Genomic DNA, 5,629 nt, shown 5'->3' with positions numbered 1-5,629 from the left:
GAGGGGAAGGGGAGGGGGGTAAGGAGGGAGGGGAAAAGGAGAGGGAGAGGGGGGAGAGAGGCACAGGACACTACGTCATGAGGAAAGGCCAAACACACACGAGCCTCTCCCGCCGATTGGGCTTGGCTGCTCGGGGAGGGGTTTTTTTCCCTTTTCCCCTTCTTTTTTTTTTTTTCTCTCTCTCTCTCTTTTTTTTTTTTTTTTTTTTTTTTTTTTTAATTCCTCGCTGCTCTCTCCAAGCCGGCGCGTCTCTGCCAAAACCGCTGGAAGAGGGGGGGAGCTGTCAAGGCAGGCGGTGGGGGAGGGCACGGGAGCTGCGCCCACCGGCATGGGTGCCACGGGGGGTTTGGGGTCACGGGTGAGTGTCGCATCCCCGGTGGTACCTGGGGGTCCCGCATCCCGGGTGGCACCGGCCAGAGCGTGGGGGAATGCAGGTGGGGATCGGTTGGGTGAAGGGATGCGGGTGTCCAGGGGGGGAATTCGGGGGGATTGCCGCTCCAGCCGCGGGGTGCAAGGGAAGGGACTGGCCCGATGGCCGGTGCCGGTGACCGGTGCCAGTGTCCCGTACGCGGAGCTCGGGTCTCGGTACTGATGTCGGTGCATTGAGCCCCGTGCCAGTGTCAGGGCCAGTGCCCGGGACCGGGGCCCGGGACCGGTGCCAATGTCCGGATCCCGGCGCTGGTGCCGGTGCTGGTGCCAGATCCCGGTGTCGGTGCCCCGTGTCAGTGCCTGGTGCCGGTTCCCGGATCCCGGTGCCAGTGCCGATGCCGGTGCCGGCTCTCGGGCGCGGGTGCCGGTGTCCCCCGGCGCTGGCCGTTAGGTGGCGGGCGCGGGGTGTCCGGCAGGACGGGAAAACCGGGCGGTTTGCAGGAAAACGCACTGCCGGGACCCGGCGGTGCCCTCCCGGCCAGGGGTGTCCTGGGGACAAGCAGCGCCCGGCCCGGCCCGAGCTGGTGATACCCTCGCGACCCCCGGTGCCCCCCGATCCTGGGGCAGAGGGGGGGGGTGGTCTGGACTCCATCAGCTCTGAGCCCTAACCCGGGCCCTGCATGTCCCCAAGGGCCAACCTGGCCCCTTTCTCGTGGGGTAACTCTGCACGGGTGTTGGGGGGCAGCTGGGGTAGTACTGGGTTAAACTGGGGGATGAATGATGGAATCATGCAATGGTTTGGATTGGAAGGGACCTTAAAGCTCACCTGGTTCCAATCCCCTGCCATGGGCAGGGATATCTTCCACTAAACCAGGTTGCTCCAAGCCCTGTCCAACCTGACCTTGAACACTTCAGGGATGGGGCAGCCACAACTTCTCTGGGCAACCTGTACCAGGGCCTCCCCACCCTCATAGGGGAGAATTTCTTCCCAATATCCCATCTAACCCTATTCTGTGCCAGTTTGAAGCCATTCCCCCTTGTCCTGTCCCTCCATCCCTTGTCCCCAGTCCCTCTCCAGCTCTCCTGGAGCCCCTTTAGGCTCTAAAAGGGGCTCTCAGGTCTCCCTGGAGCCTTCTCTACTCCAGGTGAACCCCCCAGCTCTCCCAGCATGGCTCCAGAGCAGAGGGGCTCCAGCCCTGGAAGCATCTCTGTGGCCTCCTCTGGACTCGCTCCAGCAGCTCCACATCCTTCTGGTGTTGGAGACCCCAGAGCTGGAAGTAGCTCTGCAGGTGGTGTCTCACAAGGGCAGAGTAAAAGGGGAGAATTCCCTCCTTCAACCTGCTGTGTGGATGAAGGGCAAGGAATGAAAAACATCCCTCTCCCTGCAGGTCCAACACTGCGACTTCCCCGCAGTGCCAGGAGCTGAGATGCTGCTCATCCCAGTACCTGCCTCCTCATGAGCCCCAAGCTGCTGCCAAGGGAGTGAGAGCACGGAAATGCCCTGTCTGCACCGCTTTCCCGTGGGGCTCCCTGTCATCAGGGCCCCCCATTCCCAATGTTCCTTCCACCGCTGCGGAAATTGGCAGCAAATTATCAGCAAATCCACCCAGTTCCTCCCGGGCCCTGAGAGGTGTGAAGGCCCAAACCTGGCTGCCCTCTTAAAGAAGTGTGAGCTCAATCCATGCTCAGGACCGGTCCCTCTGGAGCCTGCCTGTCTGGCTTGTCTCAGCTCCCACTTTATTTTAGGGAAAGTGCTGATGGCTGTGGCTGCAGGAAATCTGGGAGGTGGAAATTTAGGAACGTTTTGCCCTCCACACCCGGCGCTGGGATACACCAAGGGGATGGTTTGGGGTGGGGAGGGAGGGCTGTGGATGAGCTGCTGGCCCCCCCAGTGGGTTTTGCGTGGACTTGTGTAGGATTGGGAGTGGATTCACCTGCATCCTTGCAAAAGGCTGCGGGCTGGGGTCACGGAGCACCCCAGCATGTGGAGAGGGGATGAGCATCTCCCGGGGCAGCACAGCCGGGCTGGCCCGTCTGTCCGTCCATCCGTCCGTCCGTCCCCCCGGCTGGCGTTGCCGGGTGATGTAATGCTTGAGTGAAAACACACGCGGTCGTTAAACACGAGCTCTCTGCTCCAGAGGAGCGGCGCGGGAGCGGATGGATGCAGGGACCAGCAGCTTTGCAGCGGTTCCAGCAGCCTCAGGGCTGTGATGTGGCCCGCGGGACTCAGATCCCCGGTCGGGGCTGGCCGGGAGTCCGGGTGATGCATCCTCGGTGCGTCTGTCTGTAAAACATGCCCAGAGAGGGGCTGGGAAAGCGGCCTCGCTGGGAAGCAGAACTGGGAATCAGAACTGGGGCAGCTGGCCGGCTCCGAGCAGCTCCCATCCCTTGCCAATGAAAAGGGCTCTGACTTTTGAATGCGTGATTTGTACCTAGAAAGAATAGATGTGAGGCAAGATCTCCCCGCCCTGGCACTCGCGCCGGGAGCGGGATCCAAAACCCTTTGTGATTCGGCCGGGGCAGAGCCGAGCGCTCCCCGAGCCGCCCCCGGGGACGGGCTGGGAGTGTCCCCCAAGTGTGCAGGAGTGTCCCCCAAAGTCTGCAAAGTGCCGAGGAGAAGCTGCTGGGCAAGGCACATGATAGGGGTATGCTCTGAGGGGAAGGGGGGAAGGCAGGAAATTCTTCCCGCGATGGGGAGAAGGATGGGGGGGAGGGCGGTGTTGCTGCACAGCGCGATATCAGGGTGAGCAAACCCACCACGAGGGCTCCTGGGGCCACACCCAGGACCTGCCTGCAGCAGGGCTGGGGGATTTGCCGGGAGCCGTGGAGCTCCGGGAAGGACGGACGCTTCCTGCAGCCAGTCCCGTGGCGGTGGCAGGTGCGGGTCACACACAGTCCCCCCAAACGCTGACATAGTTGTTGGGGGAGATGCCAAAGAGCCTTACGCTGCTGTCACACGCTCAGAGCTGTCCCGAGGGTAACACCAACGTGCAAAACACCGAAGTAAACACGCCTTTGCCATAGCTACGAGGAGCCCCACACCTGCCCGGCCCCCCAGACCCCAACCCTGATCGGCGAGCTGTTGACGGCGTTGTCACAGTAACGGGGCGGGACGGGGCTTTGTGGATGCACTCAAAGGAAAGGTATGTGTGAGGGGCAGGCCGTGGAAACAGCGTGGCCTCCTCACGGTCCCAGGGCAGCTGAGGCTGGTACAGGAGATCAGAACAGCCAGACTCAGCAGCATCATGTGGGGTTACAAGTTTTTCATCCACCCTGTCTGTCTGCTGAGCAAGTGTTTGGCCAAGATGTTTGTTCCAGGAAGGTGGTGCAGGTTCCATCTTTCACCAAGGGACATGGAAGCTGTCTCTTCCCATGCTGAGCATCCTAGTGATTTTCTGCCTTGTTAGTTGTTGAACAACAGGTTGTCAGCCCTGTAGATGGTGCAGAAAGAAAGCTCCAAACTATCTGAAATGGACACCTCTGTCAGTCAGGCCAGAGAAATGTCTCCCAGGGCGGGGGCAGGAGGGGGAGGTGGGTTATGAGGCATGGACAGGGCTCTGTGGTACCCAGCAATCAAGGCAAGTCTCTGCTCAGCCTTATTTTCAGCAAGTGAAACCTTCTGGCTCGCCGAGTCCCGCGCTCAGAGCTATTGTCACCAGCCCATGGTTGTGCCCATGGCTCTCCCAGGCCAGCTCTGAGTTTGATGTTTGCAGCCAGGTCTGAGCTGTGGGCAGCAGGCAGGGGACCAACCAACACCCTACCATGGGGCTCCAGCTGCAGCTCCCATGGTTTCTGGCCAGAAACCTGGATAACCCCTGCCCATCACCAGGCACTCTGGAGGGCACCAGTGGGAGGCCAGGGGGGAGCGTGTCCTTGGGCTGGTGCACAGCAGGGGCTCTGGAGCAGGGCAACATCCCTCCCTGCTCCCATCAGCCTTCCAGGAGTCATGGAGTTGATCTGGAGATGGGGCTGGATGGGCAGCTGTTAAAACACTGAGGATCACTGGGTACTCTGAGTGTGGTTCTGAGGGTGGCGACCCCATCTCCCCCTCCCCTGTGCATCCCATGGCATCCCCCAGCATGTTGGCTGGGGAGAACACTCAACCCCCCCTGTGCACCCCCATGGCACGTGCCTGGTGCAGCCAAGGGAGCCATCCTGTCCTTGGGATGAGGCTGGAAGCCACCATGGACATGTGTCTCAGCATCAAGGACAGGATGCTAGACTAGAATCACAGAATGGTTTGGGTTGGAAGGGACCTTAAAGGTCATCTCATTCCACCCCTGCCATGGGCAGGGACACCTTCCAGTAGCCCAGGTTGCTCCAACCTGGCCTCAAGCACTCTCAGGGGTGGGATTATCTTGGCTGTCCCCAGGTACACTTGGTGCTGGGGTGCTCAAGGCACAAGAGGTGTTGCCAGCACTGCAGGGGCTGTCTGGGGACAGTGGGACCTCTCCCTGCCAGGTCCCACTGTACATCTCTCTGCTGGGTTTGATGAACTAACAAGTCTCATGTGACCCCAGTCATAGCCCCACCCACCCTTAACTTCCCATTAGCTCCTCTTTCCCTGGAAGTCCCTGCCTGGGTTTTTATGGGAAGAGGTTTTACCAACACGAGGATGCTGCTTGATGGGACCAGAGCTGGAGCTGCAGCCAAGTGTGGAGGCAGGATGCTCTTCCTTGGTATGACCATCAGAAACAGCATCATTCTCCCATGGCCAAGTTCCTTTGGGAATGTTTTCCATTGGGATCTCTTTAAGGAGAGATCAGCATCACCAGCCCCTACTATAGACCCCTCACACCATTTTCTCTTTTCAGCTGTTCATGAGCAACCAGGACCAGATCCATGACTCTTCCTTGGTAACTGCTCTGTAACACTGGGTCACCCACCCCTTTCCTGTCCCTCCATGGTGCTCTCCTTTTCCATCTTTTCCCCAGTTCTGGTGCCTGGTTCCCCCACCCTTTGGCCCTCAAATCTCTCCTGGATTGATGACCCCCTTGCTGGAGGTCACACCACTTGTTCCAGCTCTCCCTGCCTTGGTCACAACCATGTGCCTCCTGCACAGGCTTTGCCTCTCTCTCATCCTCTCTCCTTCTCTGGTGGATAATCAGCTCTCCTAGTTCTGGGAAGACCCTTGGATGTGCAGCACCAGTGAGGCTGGGACTGCCTTGTGAGTGGTGCAGCCCTGGGACAGCAGTGATGGGATCCCCATCCTTAGACATGTTCAAAACGTGCCTGGACAAGGCCCTGAGCAGTTTGACCC

Source organism: Myiozetetes cayanensis, unplaced genomic scaffold (genome assembly GCF_022539395.1).
Source record: "Myiozetetes cayanensis isolate MyiCay16 unplaced genomic scaffold, myiCay2020 scf30, whole genome shotgun sequence".
In the NCBI taxonomy this organism is placed as follows: Eukaryota; Metazoa; Chordata; class Aves; order Passeriformes; family Tyrannidae; genus Myiozetetes; species Myiozetetes cayanensis.
Note: the sequence above shows the minus strand (reverse complement) of the source record.